Raw genomic sequence first — 18,314 nt, forward strand, 5'->3', positions numbered from 1 at the left:
AGTGGAGATTTCATGCGCTTTGGCGCCAACGGTAGAAAAGGAAATATCTTCGTATAAAAACTAGAGAGAATCATTCTCAGCAACCACTTTGGGATGTGTGCGCTCCACTCACAGGGTTTAACCTTTCTTTTCATAGAGCGGTTTGGAAACACTCTGTTTGTAAAGTCTGCAAGTGGATATTTGGACCTCTTTGAGCATTTCGTTGGAAACGGGATTTCTGCATCTAACGCTAGACAGAAGAATTCTCAGTAACTTCTTTGGGCTGCGTGTGTTCAACTCACAGAGTTGAACCTTCCTTTAGACAGAGCAGATTTGAAACCCTCATTTTGTGGAATTTGCAAGTGGAGATTTCAAGCGCTTTAGGGTCAATGGTAGAAAAGGAAATATCTTCGTATAAAAACTAGAGAGAATCATTCTCAGCAACCACTTTGGGATGTGTGCGTTCCACCAACAGAGATTAACCTTTCTTTTCATAGAGCACTTTGGAAACACTCTGTTTGTAATGTCTTCAAGTGGATACTTGGACCTCTTTGAGGATTTCGTTGGAAAGGGGATTTCTGCATCTAACGCTAGACAGAAGAATTCTCAGTACCTTCTTTGGGCTACGTATTTTCAACTCACAGAGTTGAACCTTCCTATAGACAGAGCAGATTTGAAACCCTCTTTTTGTGGAATTTGCAAGTGGAGATTTCGGGCACTTTGGGGTCAACGGTAGGAAAGGAAATAGCTTCGTATAAAAATTAGAGAGAATCATTCTCAGCAACCACTTTGGGATGTGTGCGTTCCACTCACAGAGTTTAACCTTTATTTTCATAGAGCGGTTTGGAAACACTCTGTTTGGAAAGTCTGCAAGTGGATATTTGGACCTCTTTGAGGATTTCGTTGGAAACGGGATTTCTGCATCGATCGCTAGACAGAAGAATTCTCAGTAACTTCTTTGGCTGCGTGTGTTCAACTCACAGAGTTGAACCTTCCTTTAGACAGAGCATATTTCAAACCCTCTTTTTGTGGAATTTGCATGTGGAGATTTCAAGCACTTTGGCGCCAACGGTAGAAAAGGAAATATCTTCGTATAAAAACTGGAGAGAATCATTCTCAGCAACCACTTTGGGATGTGTGCGTTCCACTCACAGTGTTTAATCTTTCTTTTCATAGAGCACTTTGGAAACACTCTGTTTGTAAAGTCTGCAAGTGGATATTTGGACCTCTCTGAGGATTTCGTTGGAGACGGGATTTCGGCATCTAACGTAGACAGAAGAATTCTCAGTAACTTCTTTGTGCTGCGTGTGTTCAACTCACAGAGTTGAACCTGCCTTTAGACAGAGCAGATTTGAAACCCTCTTTTTGTGGAATATGCAAATGGAGATTTCAAGCACTTTGGATCCAACGGTGGAAAAGGAAATATCTTCGCATTAAAACTAGAGAGAATAATTCTCTGCAATCACTTTGGGATGCATGCGTTCGACTCACAGAGTTTAACCTTTCTTTTCATAGAGCGCTTTGGAAACACTCTGTTTGAAAAGTCTGCAAGTGGATATTTGGACCTCTTTGAGGATTTTGTTGGAAAGGGGATTTCTGCATCTAACGCTAGACAGAACAATTCTCAGTTACTTCTTTAGGCTGCGTGTGTTCAAATCACAGAGTTGACCCTTCCTTTACACAGAGCAGATTTGAAACCCTCTTTTTGTGGAATTTGCTAGTGGAGATTTCTAGAGCTTTGGCGCCAATGATAGAAAAGGAAATATCTTTGTATAAAAACTACAGAGAATCATTCTCAGCAACCACTTTGGGATGTGTGCGCTCCATTCACAGGGTTTAACCTTTCTTTTCATAGAGCGGTTTGGAAACACTCTGTTTGTAAAGTCTGCAAGTGGATATTTGGACCTCTTTGAGGACTTTGTTGGAAACGGGATTTCTGCATCTAAAGCTAGACAGAAGAATTCTCAGAACTTCTTTAGGCTGCGTGTGTTCAACTCACAGAGTTGAACCTTCCTTTAGACAGAGCAGATTTGAAACCCTCTTTTTGTGGAATTTGCAAGTGGAGATTTCAAGCGCTTTGGCGCCAACGGTAGAAAAGGAAATATCTTCGTATAAAAACTAGAGAGAATCATTCTCAGCAACCACTTTGGGATGTGTGCGTTCCACTCACAGAGTTTAACCTTTCTTTTCATAGAGCAGTTTGGAAACTCTCTGTTTGTAAAGTCTGCAAGTGGATATTTGGACCTCTTTGAGGATTTCGTTGGAAACGGGATTTCGGCATCTAACGCTAGACAGAAGAATTCTCAGTAACTTCTTTGGGCTGCGTGTGTTCAACTCACAGAGTTGAACCTGCCTTTAGACAGAGCAGATTTGAAAACCTCTATTTGTGGAATATGGAAGTGGAGATTTCATGCGCTTTGGCGCCAACGGTAGAAAAGGAAATATCTTCGTATAAACACTAGAGAGAATCATTCTCAGCAACCACTTTGGGATGTGTGCGTTCCACCCACAGAGTTTAACCTTTCTTTTCAAAGAGCACTTTGGAAACACTCTGTTTGTAAAGTCTGCAAGTGGATATTTAGACTTCTTTGAGGATTTCCTTGGAAACGGGATTTCGACATCTAACGCTAGACAGAAGAATTCTTAGTAACTTCTTTGTTTTGCATGTTTTGAACTCACAGGGTTGAATCTGCCTTTAGACAGAGCAGATTTGAAACCCTCTTTTTGTGGAATTTGCTAGTGGAGATTTGAAGCGCTTTAGGGCCAACGGTAGAAAAGGAAATATCTTCGTATAAAAACAAGAGAGAATCATTCTCGGCAACCACTTTGGGAGGTGTGCGTTCCACTCACAGAGTTTAACCTTTCTTTTCATAGAGCGGTTGGGAAACACTCTGTTTGTAAAGTCTGCAAGTAGATATTTGGACCTCTTTGAGGAGTTCGTTGGAAACGGGATTTCGGCATCTAACGCTAGACAGAAGAATTCTCAGGAACTTCTTTAGGCTGCGTGTGTTCAACTCACAGAGTTGAATCTTCCTTTAGGCAGAGCAGATTTGAAACCCTCTTTTTGTGGAATTTGGAAGTGGAGATTTCATGCGCTTTGGCGACAACGGTAGAAAAGGGAATATCTTCGTATTAAAACTAGAGAGAATCATTCTCAGCAACCACTTTGGGATGTGTGCGTTCCACCCACAGAGTTTAACCTTTCTTTACATAGAGCACTTTGGAAACACTCTGTTTGTAAAGTCTGCAAGTGGATATTTAGACCTCTTTGAGGATTTCGTTGGAAACGGGATTTCTCCTCCTAACGCTTGACAGAAGAATTCTCAGTAACTTCTTTGGGCTGCGTGTGTTCAACTCACAGAGTTGAACCTTTCTTTAGACAGAGCAGATTTGAAACCCTCTTTTTGTGGATTTTGCAAGTGGAGATTTCAAGCGCTTTGGCGCCAATGGTAGAAAAGGAAATAGCTTCGTATAAAAACTAGAGCGAATCATTCTCAGCAACCACTTTGGGATGTGTGTGTTCCACTCACAGAGTTTAACCTTTCTTTTCATAGAGCAGGTTGGAAACACTCTGTTTGTAAAGTCTGCAAGTGGATATTTGGACCTCTTTGAGGGTTTCGTTGGAAATGGTATTTCGGCATCTAACGCTAGACAGAAGAATTCTCAGTAACTTCTTTGGGCTGCGTGTGTTCAACTCACAGAGTTGAACCTTCCTTTAGACCGAGCAGATTTGAAAACCTCCTTTTGTGGAATTTGCAAGTGGAGATTTCAAGCGCTTTGGGGCCAACGGTAGAAAAGGAAATATCTTCGTATAAAAAATCGAGAGAATCATTCTCGGCAACCACTTTGGGATGCGTGCGTTCCACTCACAGAGTTTAACCTTTCTTTTCATAGAGCGGTTTGGAAACACTCTGCTTGGAAAGTCTGCAAGTGGATATTTGGACCTCTTTGAGGATTTCGTTGGAAACGGGATTTCTGCATCTAACGCTAAACAGAAGAATTCTCAGTAACTTCTTTGGGCTGCGTGTGTTCAACTCACAGAGTTGAACCTGCCTTTAGACAGAGCAGATTTGAAACCCTCTTTTTGTGGAATTTGCAAGTGGAGATTTCAAGAGCTTTGGGGCCAAAGTTAGAAAAGGAAATATCTTCCTGTAAAAACAAGAGAGAATCATTCTCAGCAACCACTTTGGGATGTGTGTGTTCCACTCACAGAGTTTAACCTTTCTTTTCATAGAGCAGTTTGGAAACACTCTGTTTGTAAAGTCTGCAAGTGGATATTTGGACCTCTTTGAGGATTTCGTTGGAAACGGGATTTCTGCATCTAACGCTAGACAGAAGAATTCTCTGTAACTTCTGAGGGCTGCGTGTGTTCAACTCACAGAGTTAAACCTTCCTTTAGACAGAGCAGATTTGAAACCCTCTTTTTGTGGAATTTACAAGTGGAGATTTCAAGCGCTTTGGGGCCAACGGTAGAAAAGGAAATATCTTCGTATAAAAACAAGAGAGAATCATTCTCGGCAACCACTTTGGGATGTGTGCGTTCCACTCACAGAGTTTAACATTTCTTTTCATAGAGCGATTGGAAACACTCTGTTTGTAAAGTCTGCAAGTGGATATTTGGACCTCTTTGAGGATTTCGTTGGAAACGGGATTTCTGCATCTAACGCTAGAAAGAAGAATTCTCAGTAACTTCTTTGGGCTGAGTGTGTTCAACTCACAGAGTTGAACCTTCCTTTAGACAGAGCAGATTTGAAACCCTCTTTTTGTGGAATCTGCAAGTGGAGATTTCAAGCGCTTTGGGGCCAACGGTAGAAAAGGAAATATCTTCGTATAAAAACTAGAGAGAATCATTCTCAGCAACCACTTTGGGATGTGTGTGTTCCACTCACAGAGTTTAACATTTCTTTTCATAGAGCAGTTTGGAAACACTCTGTTTGTAAAGTCTGCAAGTGGATATTTGGACCTCTTTGAGGATTTCGTTGGAAACGGGATTTCTGCATCTAACGCTAGACAGAAGAATTCTCAGTAACTTCTTTGGGCAGCGTGTGTTCAACTCACAGAGTTGAACCTTCCTTTAAACAGAGCAGATTTGAAACCCTCTTTTTGTGGAATTTGCAAGTGGAGATTTCAAGCGATTTGGGGCCAACGGTAGAAAAGGAAATATCTTCATATAAAAACTACAGAGAATCATTCTCAGCAACCACTTTGGGATGTGTGTGTTCCGCTCACAGAGTTTAACCTTTCTTTTCATATAGCACTTTGGAAACACTCTGTTTGTAAAGTCTGCAAGTGGATATTTGGACCTCTTTGAGGATTTCTGTGGAAACGGGATTTCTGCATTTAACGCTAGACAGAAGAATTCTCAGTAACTTCTTTTGGCTGCGTGTGTCCAACTCACAGAGTTGAACCTTCCTTTAGACAGAGCAGATTTGAAACCCTCTTTTTGTGGAATTTGCAAGTGGAGATTTCAAGCGCTTTGGGGCCAACGGTAGAAAAGGAAATATCTTCGTATAAAAACAAGAGAGAATCATTCTCAGCAACCACTTTGGGATGTGTGCGGTCCACTCACAGAGTTTAACCTTTCTTTTCATAGAGCGGTTTGGAAACACTCTGTTTGTAAACCCTGCAAGTGGATATTTGGACCTCTTTGAGGATTTCATTGCAAAAGGGATTTCTGCATCTAACGCTATACAGAAGGATTCTCAGTAACTTCTTTGGGCTGCGTGTGTTCAACTCACAGAGTTGAACCTTCCTTTAGACAGAGCAGATTTGAAACCCTCTTTTTGTGGATTTTGCCAGTGGAGATTTCAAGCGCTTTGGGGCCAACGGTAGAAAAGGAAATATCTTCGTATAAAAACTAGAGAGAATCATTCTCAGCAACCACTTTGGGATGTGTGCGTTCCACTCACAGAGTTTAACCTTTCTTTTCATAGAGCACTTTGGAAACACTCTGTTTGTAAAGTCTGCAAGTGGATATTTGGACCTCTTTGAGGATTTCTGTGGAAACGGGATTTCTGCATTTAACGCTAGACAGAAGAATTCTCAGTAACTTCTTTTGGCTGCGTGTGTCCAACTCACAGAGTTGAACCTTCCTTTAGACAGAGGAGATTTGAAACCCTCTTTTTGTGGAATTTGCAAGTGGAGATTTCAAGAGCTTTGGGGCCAACGGTAGAAAAGGAAATATCTTCGTATAAAAACAAGAGAGAATCATTCTCGGCAACCACTTTGGGATGTGTGCGTTCCACTCACAGAGTTTAACCTTTCTTTTCATAGAGCGGTTTGGAAACACTCTGTTTGTAAAGTCTGCAAGTAGATATTTGGACCTCTTTGAGGATTTCATTGGAAACGGGATTTCTGCATCTAACGCTAGACAGAAGAATTCTCAGTAACTTCTTAAGGCTGCGTGTGTTCAACCCACAGAGTTGAACCTTCCTTTAGACAGAGCAGATTTGAAACCCACTTTTTGTGGAATTTGGAACTGGAGGTTTCATACGCTTTCGCGCCAACGGTAGAAAAGGAAATATCTTCGTATAAACACTAGAGAGAATCATTCTCAGCAACCACTTTATGATGTGTGCGTTCCACCCACAGAGTTTAACCTTTCTTTTCAAAGAGCACTTTGGAAACACTCTGTTTGTAAAGTCTGCAAGTGGATATTTGGACCTCTTTGAGGATTTCTTTGGAAACGTGATTTCTGCATCTAACGCTAGACGGACGAATTCTCAGTAACTTCTTTGGGCTGCGTGTGTTCAACTCACAGAGTTCAACCTTCCTTTAGACAGAGCAGATTAGAAACCCACTTTTTGTGAAATTTGCAAGTGGAGATTTCAAGCACTTTGCGGCCAACGGTAGAAAAGGAAATATCTTCGTATAAAAACTACAGAGAATCATTCTCAGCAACCACTTTGGGATGTGTGCGTTCCACTCACAGAGTTTAACCTTTCTTTTCATAGATCGGTTTGGAAACACTCTGTTTGTAAAGTCTGCAAGTGGATATTTGGACCTCTTTGATGATTTCTTTGGAAACGGGATTTCTGCATCTAACGCTAGACAGAAGAATTCTCAGTAACTACTTTAGGCTGCGTGTGTTCAACTCACAGAGTTGAACCTTCCTTTAGACAGAGCAGATTTGAAACCCTCTGTTTGTGGAATTTGCCAGTGGAGATTTCAAGAGCTTTTGGGCCAACGGTAGAAAAGGAAATACCTTCGTATAAAAACTAGAGAGAATCATTTTCAGCAACCACTTTGGGATGTGTGCGTTCCACTCACAGAGTTTAACCTTTCTTTTCATAGAGCGGTTTGGAAACACTCTGTTTGTAAAGTCTGCAATGGATATTTGGACCTCTTTGAGGATTTCGTTGGAAACGGGATTTCGGCATCTAACGCTAGACAGAAGAATTCTCAGTAACTTCTTTAGGCTGCGTGTGTTCAACTCACTGAGTTGAAACTTCCTTTAGACAGAGCAGATTTGAAAACCTCCTTTTGTGGAATTTGCAAGTGGAGATTTCAAGCGCTTTCACGCCAGCGGTAGAAAAGGAAATATCTTCCTATAAAAACTAGAGAGAATCATTCTCAGCAACCACTTTGGGATGTGTGCGTTCCACTCACAGAGTTTAACCTTTCTTTTCATAGAGCAGTTATGAAACACTCTGTTTGTAAAGTCTGCAAGAGGATATTTGGACCTCTTTGAGGATTTCGTTGGAAACGGGATTTCGGCATCTAACGCTAGACAGAAGAATTCTCAGTAACTTCTTTGGGCTGAGTGTGTTCAACTCACAGAGTTGAACCTTCCTTTAGACAGAGCAGATTTGAAACCCTCCTTTTGTGGAATTTGCAAGTGGAGATTTCAAGCGCTTAGGGGCCAACGGTAGAAAAGGAAATATCTTCGTATAAAAACTAGAGAGAATCATTCTCAGCAACCACTTTGGGATGTGTGCGTTCCACTCACAGAGTTTAACCTTTATTTTCATAGAGCACTTTGGAAACACTCTGTTTGTAAAGTCTGCAAGTGGATATTTGGACCTCTTTGAGGACTTTGTTGGAAACGGGATTTCTGCATCTAACGCTAGACAGAAGAATTCTCAGTAACTTCTTTGGGCTGCGTGTGTTCAACTCACAGAGTTGAACCTTCCTTTAGACAGAGCAGATTTGAAACCCTCTTTTTGTGGAATTTGCAAGTGGAGATTTCAAGCGCTTTGGCACCAACGGTAGAAAAGGAAATATCTTCGTATAAAAACTAGAGAGAATCATTCTCAGCAACCACTTTGGGATGTGTGCGTTCCACTCACAGAGTTTAACCTTTCTTTTCATAGAGCAGTTTGGAAACACTCTGTTTGTAAAGTCTGCAAGTGGATATTTGGACCTCTTTGAGGATTTCGTTGGAAACGGGATTTCGGCATCTAACGCTAGACAGAAGAATTCTCAGTAACTTCTTTGGGCTGTGTGTGTTCAACTCACAGAGTTGAACCTTCCTTTAGACAGAGCAGATTTGAAACCCACTTTTTGTGGAATTTGCAAGTGGAGATTTCAAGCGCTTTGGCGCCAACGGTAGAAAAGGAAATATCTTCGTATAAAAACTAGAGAGAATCATTCTCAGCAACCACTTTGGGATGTGTGCGTTCCACCCACAGAGTTTAACCTTTCTTTTCATAGAGCGGCTTGGAAACACTCTGTTTGTTAAGTCTGCAAGTGGATATTTGGACCTCTTTCAGGATTTCATTAGAAACGGGATTTCTGCATCTAATGCTAGACAGAAAAATTCTCAGTTACTTCTTTGGGCTGCGTGTGTTCAACTCACAGAGTTGAACCTTCCTTTAGACAGAGCAGATTTGAAACACTCTTTTTGTGGAATTTGCAAGTGGAGATTTCAAGCGCTTTTGGGCCAACGGTAGAAAAGGACATATCTTCGTATAAAAACTAGAGAGAATCATTTTCAGCAACCACTTTGGGATGTGTGCGTTCCACTCACAGAGTTTAACCTTTCTTTTCATAGAGCAGTTTGGTAACACTCTGTTTGTAAAGTCTGCAAGTGGATATTTGGACGTCTTTGAGGATTTCGTTGGAAACGGGATTTCGGCATCTAACGCTAGACAGAAGAATTCTCAGTAACTTCTTTGGGCTGCGTGTGTTCAACTCACAGAGTTGAACCTGCCTTTAGACAGAACAGATTTGAAAACCTCTTTTTGTGGAATTTGCAAGTGGAGATTTCCAGCGCTTTGGGGCCAATGGTAGAAAAGGAAATATCTTCGTATAAAAACAAGAGAGAATCATTCTCGGCAACCACTTTGGGATGTGTGCGTTCCACTCAGAGAGTTTAACCTTTCTTTTCATAGAGCGGTTGGGAAACACTCTGTTTGTAAAGTCTGCAAGTAGATATTTGGACCTCTTTGAGGATTTCGTTGGAAACGGGATTTCTACATCTAACGCTAGACAGAAGAATTCTCAGTAACTTCTTTAGGCTGCGTGTGTTCAACTCACAGAGTTGAACCTTCCTTTAGACAGAGCCGATTTGAAACCCTCTTTTTGTGGAATTTGGAAGTGGAGATTTCATGCGCTTCGGCCCCAAAGGTAGAAAAGGAAATATCTTCGTATAAAAACTAGAGAGAATCATTCTCAGCAACCACTTTGGGATGTGTGCGCTCCATTCACAGGGTTTCACCTTTCTTTTCATAGAGCGGTTTGGAAACACTCTGTTTGTAAAGTCTGCAAGTGGATATTTGGACCTCTTTGAGGATTTCGTTGGAAACGGGATTTCGGCATCTAACGCTAGACAGAAGAATTCTCAGTAACTTCTTTGTGGTGCGTGTGTTCAACTCACAGAGTTGAACCTGCCTTTAGACAGAGCAGATTTGAAACCCTCTTTTTGTGGAATTTGCAAGTGGAGATTTCAAGCGCTTTAGGGGCAATGGTAGAAAAGGAAATATCTTCGTATAAAAACTAGAGAGAATCATTCTCAGCAACCACTTTGGGATGTGTGCGTTCCACCAACAGAGATTAACCTTTCTTTTCAGAGAGCACTTTGGAAACACTCTGTTTGTAAAGTCTGCAAGTGGATACTTGGACCTCTTTCAGGATTTCGTTGGAAACGGGATTTCTGCATCTAACGCTAGACAGAAGAATTCTCAGTAACTTCTTTGAGCTACGTGTGTTCACCTCACAGAGTTGAACCTTCCTTTAGACAGAGCCGATTTGAAACCCTCTTTTTGTGGAATTTGCAAGTGGAGATTTCGAGCACTTTGGGGTCAACGGTAGAAAAGGAAATAGCTTCGTATAAAAACTAGAGAGAATCATTCTCAGCAACCACTTTGGGATGTGTGCGTTCCACTCACCGAGTTTAACCTTTCTTTTCATAGAGCCGTTTGGAAACACTCTGTTTGTGAAGTCTGCAAGTGGATATTTGGACCTCTTTGAGGATTTCGTTGGAAACGTGTTTTCGGCATCTTACGCTAGACAGAAGAATTCCCAGTAACTTCTTTAGGCTGCGTGTGTTCAACTCACAGAGTTGAACCTTCCTTTAGACCGAGCAGATTTGAAAACCTCCTTTTTTGGAATTTGCAAGTGGAGATTTCAAGCGCTTTGGGGCCAACGGTAGAAAAGGAAATATCTTCGTATAAAAAATAGAGAGAATAATTCTCAGCAACCACTTTGGGATGTGTGCATTCCACTCACAGAGTTTAACCTTTCTTTTCATAGAGCAGTTATGAAACACTCTGTTTGTAAAGTCTGCAAGTGGATATTTGGACCTCTTTGAGGATTTCGTTGGAAACGGGATTTCGGCATCTAACGCTAGACCGAAGAATTCTCAGTAACTTCTTTGGGCTGAGTGTGTTCAACTCACAGAGTTGAACCTTCCTTTAGAGAGAGCAGATTTGAAACCCTCCTTTTGTGGAATTTGCAAGTGGAGATTTCAAGCGCTTAGGGGCCAACGGTAGAAAAGGAAATATCTTCGTATAAAAACCAGAGAGAATCATTCTCAGCAACCACTTTGGGATGTGTGCGTTCCACTCACAGAGTTTAACATTTATTTTCATAGAGCGGTTTGGAAACACTCTGTTTGGAAAGTCTGCAAGTGGATATTTGGACCTCTTTGAGGATTTCGTTGGAAACGGGATTTCTGCATCGATCGCTAGACAGAAGAATTCTCAGTAACTTCTTTGGCTGAGTGTGTTCAGCTCACAGAGTTGAACCTTCCTTTAGACAGAGCATATTTGAAACCCACTTTTTGTGGAATTTGCAAGTGGAGATTTCAAGCAATTTGTCGCCAACGGTAGAAAAGGAAATATCTTCGTATAAAAACTAGAGAGAATCATTCTCAGCAACCACTTTGGGATGTGTGCGTTCCACCCACAGAGTTTAACCTTTCTTTTCATAGAGCACTTTGGAAACACTCTGTTTGTAAAGTCTGCAAGTGGATACTTGGACCTCTTTGAGGATTTCGATGGAAACGGGATTTCGGCATCTAACGCTAGACAGAAGAATTCTCAGTAACTTCTTTGGGCTGCGTGTGTTCAACTCACAGAATTGAACCTGCCTTTAGACAGAGCAGATTTGAAACCCTCTTTTTGTGGAATTTGCTAGTGGAGATTGCTAGAGCTTTGGCGCCAATGATAGAAAAGGAAATATCTTCGTATAAAAACTAGAGAGAATCATTGTCAGCAACCACTTTGGGATGTGTGCGCTCCATTCACAGGGTTTAACCTTTCTTTTCATAGAGCGGTTTGGAAACACTCTGTTTGTAAAGTCTGCAAGTGGATATTTGGACCTCTTTGACGACTTTGTTGGAAACGGGATTTCGGCATCTAACGCTAGACAGAAGAATTCTCAGAACTTCTTTAGGCTGCGTGTGTTCAACTCACAGAGTTGAACCTTCCTTTAGACAGAGCAGGTTTGAATCCCTCTTTTTGTGGAATTTGCCAGTGGAGATTTCAAGCGCTTTGGCGCCAACGGTAGAAAAGGAAATATCTTCGTATAAAAACTAGAGAGAATCATTCTCAGCAACCACTTTGGGATGTGTGCGCTCCATTCACAGGGTTTAACCTTTCTTTTCATAGAGCGGTTTGGAAACACTCTGTTTGTAAAGTCTGCAAGTGGATATTTGGACCTCTTTGAGCATTTCGTTGGAAACGGGATTTCTGCATCTAACGCTAGACAGAAGAATTCTCAGTAACTTCTTTGGGCTGCGTGTGTTCAACTCACAGAGTTGAACCTTCCTTTAGACAGAGCAGATTTGAAACCCTCATTTTGTGGAATTTGCAAGTGGAGATTTCAAGCGCTTTAGGGGCAATGGTAGAAAAGGAAATATCTTCGTATAAAAACTAGAGAGAATCATTCTCAGCAACCACTTTGGGATGTGTGCGTTCCACCAACAGAGATTAACCTTTCTTTTCATAGAGCACTTTGGAAACACTCTGTTTGTAATGTCTGCAAGTGGATACTTGGACCTCTTTGAGGATTTCGTTGGAAACGGGATTTCTGCATCTAACGCTAGACAGAAGAATTCTCAGTACCTTCTTTGGGCTACTTATGTTCAACTCACAGAGTTGAACCTTCCTATAGACAGAGCAGATTTGAAACCCTCTTTTTGTGGAATTTGCAAGTGGAGATTTCGAGCACTTTGGGGTCAACGGTAGGAAAGGAAATAGCTTCGTATAAAAATTAGAGAGAATCATTCTCAGCAACCACTTTGGGATGTGTGCGTTCCACTCACAGAGTTTAACCTTTATTTTCATAGAGCGGTTTGGAAACACTCTGTTTGTAAAGTCTGCAAGTGGATATTTGGACCTCTTTGAGGATTTCGTTGGAAACGGGATTTCTGCATCGATCGCTAGACAGAAGAATTCTCAGTAACTTCTTTGGCTGCGTGTGTTCAACTCACAGAGTTGAACCTTCCTTTAGACAGAGCATATTTCAAACCCTCTTTTTGTGGAATTTGCAAGTGGAGATTTCAAGCACTTTGGCGCCAACGGTAGAAAAGGTAATATCTTCGTATAAAAACTGGAGAGAATCATTCTCAGCAACCACTTTGGGATGTGTGCGTTCCACTCACAGTGTTTAATCTTTCTTTTCATAGAGCACTTTGGAAACACTCTGTTTGTAAAGTCTGCAAGTGGATATTTGGACCTCTCTCAGGATTTCGTTGGAGACGGGATTTCGGCAACTAACGTAGACAGAAGAATTCTCAGTAACTTCTTTGGGCTGCGTGTGTTCAACTCACAGAGTTGAATCTTCCTTTAGACCGAGCAGATTTGAAAACCTCCTTTTGTGGAATTTGCAAGTGGAGATTTCAAGCGCTTTGGGGCCAACGGTAGAAAAGGAAATATCTTCGTATAAAAAATAGAGAGAATCATTCTCGGCAACCACTTTGGGATGTGCGCGTTCCACTCACAGAGTTTAACCTTTCTTTTCATAGAGCGGTTTGGAAACACTCTGTTTGGAAAGTCTGCAAGTGGATATTTGGACCTCTTTGAGGATTTCGTTGGAAACGGGATTTCTGCATCTAACGCTAGACAGAAGAATTCTCAGTAACTTCTTTGGGCTGCGTGTGTTCACCTCACAGAGTTGAACCTGCCTTTAGACAGAGCAGATATGAAAACCTCTTTTTGTGGAATATGCAAATGGAGATTTCAAGCACTTTGGAGCCCACGGTAGAAAAGGAAATATCTTCGCATAAAAACTAGAGAGAATCATTCTCGGCAACCACTTTGGGATGTGTGCGTTCCACTCACAGAGTTTAACCTTTCTTTTCATAGAGCGGTTTGGAAACACTCTGTTTGTAAAGTCTGCAAGTAGATATTTGGACCTCTTTGAGGATTTCGTTGGAAACGGGATTTCTGCATCTAACGCTAGACAAAAGAATTCTCAGTAACTTCTTTAGGCTGCGTGTGTTCAACTCACAGAGTTGAACCTTCCTTTAGACAGAGCAGATTTCAAACCCTCTATTTGTGGAATTTGGAAGTGGAGATTTCATGCGCTTTGGCGACAACGGTAGAAAAGGAAATATCTTCGTATAAACACTAGAGAGAATCACTCTCAGCAACCACTTTGGGATGTGTGCGTTCCACCCACAGAGTTTAACCTTTCTTTTCAAAGAGCACTTTGGAAACACTCTGTTTGTAAAGTCTGCAAGTGGATATTTGGACCTCTTTGAGGATTTCGTTGGAAACGGGATTTCGACATCTAATGCTAGACAGAAGTATTCTCAGTAACTTCTTTGGGCTGCGTGTGTTCAACTCACAGAGTTGAAACTGCCTTTAGACAGAGCAGATTTGAGACACTCTTTTTGTGGAATTTGCAAGTGGAGATTTCTAGCGCTTTTGCGCCAATGGTAGAAAAGGAAATAGCTTCGTATAAAAACTAGAGAGAATCATTCTCAGCAACCACTTTGGGATGTGTGCGTTCCACTCACAGAGTTTAACCTTTTTTTTCATAGAGCAGTTTGAAAACACTCTGTTTGTAATGTCTGCAATTGGATATTGGGACCTCTTTGAGGATTTCGTTGGAAACGGGATTTCGGCATCTATCGCCAGGCAGAAGAATTCTCAGTAACTTCTTTGGGCTGCGTGTGTTCAACTCACAGAGTTGAACCTGCCTTTAGACAGAGCAGATTTGAAACCCTCTTTTTGTGGAATTTGCAAGTGGAGATTTCAAGAGCTTTGGGGCCAAAGTTAGAAAAGGAAATATCTTCCTGTAAAAACAAGAGAGAATCATTCTCAGCAACCACTTTGGGATGTGTGTGTTCCACTCACAGAGTTTAACCTTTCTTTTCATAGAGCAGTTTGGAAACACTCTGTTTGTAAAGTCTGCAAGTGGATATTTGGACCTCTTTGAGGATTTCGTTGGAAACGGGATTTCTGCATCTAACGCTAGACAGAAGAATTCTCAGTAACTTCTGAGGGCTGCGTGTGTTCAACTCACAGAGTTAAACCTTCCTTTAGACAGAGCAGATTTGAAACCCTCTTTTTGTGGAATTTGCAAGTGGAGATTTCAAGCGCTTTGGGGCCAACGGTAGAAAAGGAAATATCTTCGTATAAAAACTGGAGAGACTCATTCTCAGCAACCATTTTGGGATGTGTGCGTTCCACCCACAGAGTTTAATCTTTCTTTTCATAGAGCACTTTGGAAACACTCTGTTTGTAAAGTCTGCAAGTGGATATTTGGACCTCTTTGAGGATTTCCTTGGAGACGGGATTTCGGCATCTAACGCTAGACAGAAGAATTCTCAGTAACTACTTTGGGCTGCGTGTGTTCAACTAACAGAGTTGAACCTGCCTTTAGACAGAGCAGATATGAAACCCTCTTTTTGTGGAATATGCAAATGGAGATTTCAAGCACTTTGGAGCCAACGGTAGAAAAGGAAATATCTTCGCATAAAAACTAGAGAGAATCATTCTCTGCCATCACTCTGGGATGTGTGCGTGCCACTCACATCGTTTAACCTTTCTTTTCATAGAGCGCTTTGGAAACACTCTGTTTGTAAAGTCTGCAAGTGGATATTTGGACCTCTTTGAGGATTTGTTGGAAACGGGATTTCGGCATCTAACGCTAGACAGAACAATTTTCAGTAACTTCTTTAGTCTGCGTGTGTTCAAATCACAGAGTTGAACCTTCGTTTACACAGAGCAGATTGAAACCCTCTTTTTGTGGAATTTGCCAGTTGAGATTTCAAGCGCTTTGGGGCCAACGGTAGAAAAGGGAATATCTTCATATAAAAACAAGAGAGAATCATTCTCGGCAACCACTTTGGGATGTGTGCGTTCCACTCACAGAGTTTAACCTTTCTTTTCATAGAGCGGTTTGGAAACACTCTGTTTGTAAAGTCTGCAAGTAGGTATTTGGACCTCTTTGAGGATTTCGTTGGAAACGGGATTTCTGCATCTAACGCTAGACAGAAGAATTCTCAGTAACTTCTTTAGGCTGCGTGTGTTCAACTCACAGAGTTGAACCTTCCTTTAGACGGAGCAGATTTGAAACCCTCTTTTTGTGGAATTTGGAAGTGGAGATTTCACACGCATTGGCGCCAATGGTAGAAAAGGAAATATCTTCGTATAAACACTAGAGAAAATCATTCTCAGCAACCACTTTGTGATGTGTGCATTCCACCCACAGAGTTTAACCTTTCTTTTCAAAGAGCACTTTGGAAACACTCTGTTTGTAAAGTCTAAAAGTGGATATTTAGACCTCTTTGAGGATTTCGTTGGAAACGGGATTTCGACATCTAACGCTAGACAGAAGAATTCTCAGTAACTTCTTTGGGCTGCGTGTGTTCAACTCACAGAGTTGAACCTGCCTTTAGACAGAGCAGATTTGAAAACCTCCTTTTGTGGAATTTGCAAGTGGAGATTTCAAGCGCTTTGGGGCCAACGGTAGAAAAGGAAATATCTTCGTATAAAAACTAGAGAGAATAATTCTCAGCAACCACTTTGGGATGTGTGCCTTCCACCCACAGAGTTTAACCTTTCTTTTCATAGAGCGGTTTGGAAACACTCTGTTTGAAAATCTGCATGTGGATATTAGGACCTCTTAGAGGATTTCATTAGAAACGGGATTTCTGCATCTAATGCTAACCAGAAGAATTCTCAGTAACTTCTTTGGGCTGCGTGTGTTCAACTCACAGAGTTGAACCTTCCTTTAGATAGAGCAGAATTGAAACCCTCTTTTTGTGGAATTTGGAAGTGGAGATATCATGCGCTTTGGCGACAACGGTAGAAAAGGAAATATCTTCGTATAAAAACTAGAGAGAATCATTCTCAGCAACCACTTTGTGATGTGTGCATTCCACCCACAGAGTTTAACCTTTGTTTTCAAAGAGCACTTTGGAAACACTCTGTTTGTAAAGTCTGCAAGTGGATATTTGGACCTCTTTGAGGATTTCGTTGGAAACGGGATTTCAGCATCTAACGCTAGACAGAAGAATTCTCAGTAACTTCTTTGGGCTGCGTGTGTTCAACTCACAGAGTTGAACCTGCCTTTAGACAGAGCAGATTTGAAAACCTCTTTTAGTGGAATTTACAAGTGGAGATTTCAAGCGCTTTGGGGCCAACGGTAGAAAAGGAAATATCTTCGTATAAAAACAAGAGAGAATCATTCTCGGCAACCACTTTGGGATGTGTGCGTTCCACTCACAGAGTTTAACCTTTCTTTTCATAGAGCGGTTTGGAAACACTCTGTTTGTAAAGTCTGCAAGTGGATATTTGGACCTCTTTGAGGATTTCGTTGGAAACGGGATTTCAGCATCTAACGCTAGACAGAAGAATTCTCAGTAACTTCTTTGGGCTGCGTGTGTTCAACTCACAGAGTTGAACCTGCCTTTAGACAGAGCAGATTTGAAAACCTCTTTTAGTGGAATTTACAAGTGGAGATTTCAAGCGCTTTGGGGCCAACGGTAGAAAAGGAAATATCTTTGTATAAAAACAAGAGAGAATCATTCTCGGCAACCACTTTAGGATGTGTGCGTTCCACTCACAGAGTTTAACCTTTCTTTTCATAGAGCGGTTTGGAAACACTCTGTTTGTAAAGTCTGCAAGTAGATATTTGGACCTCTTTGAGGATTTCGTTGGAAACGGGTTTTCTGCATCTAACGCTAGACAGAAGAATTCTCAGTAACTTCTTTAGGCTGCGTGTGTTCAACTCACAGAGTTGAACCTTCCTTTAGACAGAGCAGATTTCAAACCCTCTTTTTGTGGAATTTGGAAGTGGAGATTACATGCGATTTGGCGCCAACGGTAGAAAAGGAAATATCTTCGTATGAAAACTAGAGAGAATCATTCTCAGCAACCACTTTGTGATGTGTCCGTTCCACCCACAGAGTTTAACCTTTCTTTCAAAGAGCACTTTGGAAACACTCTGTTTGTAATGTCTGCAAGTGGATATTTAGACCTCTTTGAGGATTTCGTTGGAAACGGGATTTCGGCTTCTAACGCTGGACAGAAGAATTCTCAGTAACTTCTTTGGGCTGCGTGTGCTCAACTCACAGAGTTGAACCTCCTTTAGACAGAGCAGATTTGAAACCCTTTTTGTGGAATTTGCAAGTGGAGATTTCAAGCGCTTTGGGGCAAACGGTAGAAAAGGAAATATCTTTGTATAAAAACAAGAGAGAATCATTCTCGGCAACCACTTTGGGATGTGTGCGTTCCACTCACAGAGTTTAACCTTTCCTTTCATAGAGCGGTTTGGAAACACTCTGTTTGTGAAGTCTGCAAGTAGATATTTGGACCTCTTTGAGGATTTCGTTGGAAACGGGATTTCTGCATCTAACGCTAGACAGAAGAATTCTCAGTAACTTCTTTAGGCTGCGTGTGTTCAACTCACAGAGTTGAACCTTCCTTTAGACAGAGCAG

This window comes from Gorilla gorilla, chromosome 21 (assembly GCF_029281585.2).
Source record: "Gorilla gorilla gorilla isolate KB3781 chromosome 21, NHGRI_mGorGor1-v2.1_pri, whole genome shotgun sequence".
Taxonomy (NCBI): Eukaryota; Metazoa; Chordata; class Mammalia; order Primates; family Hominidae; genus Gorilla; species Gorilla gorilla.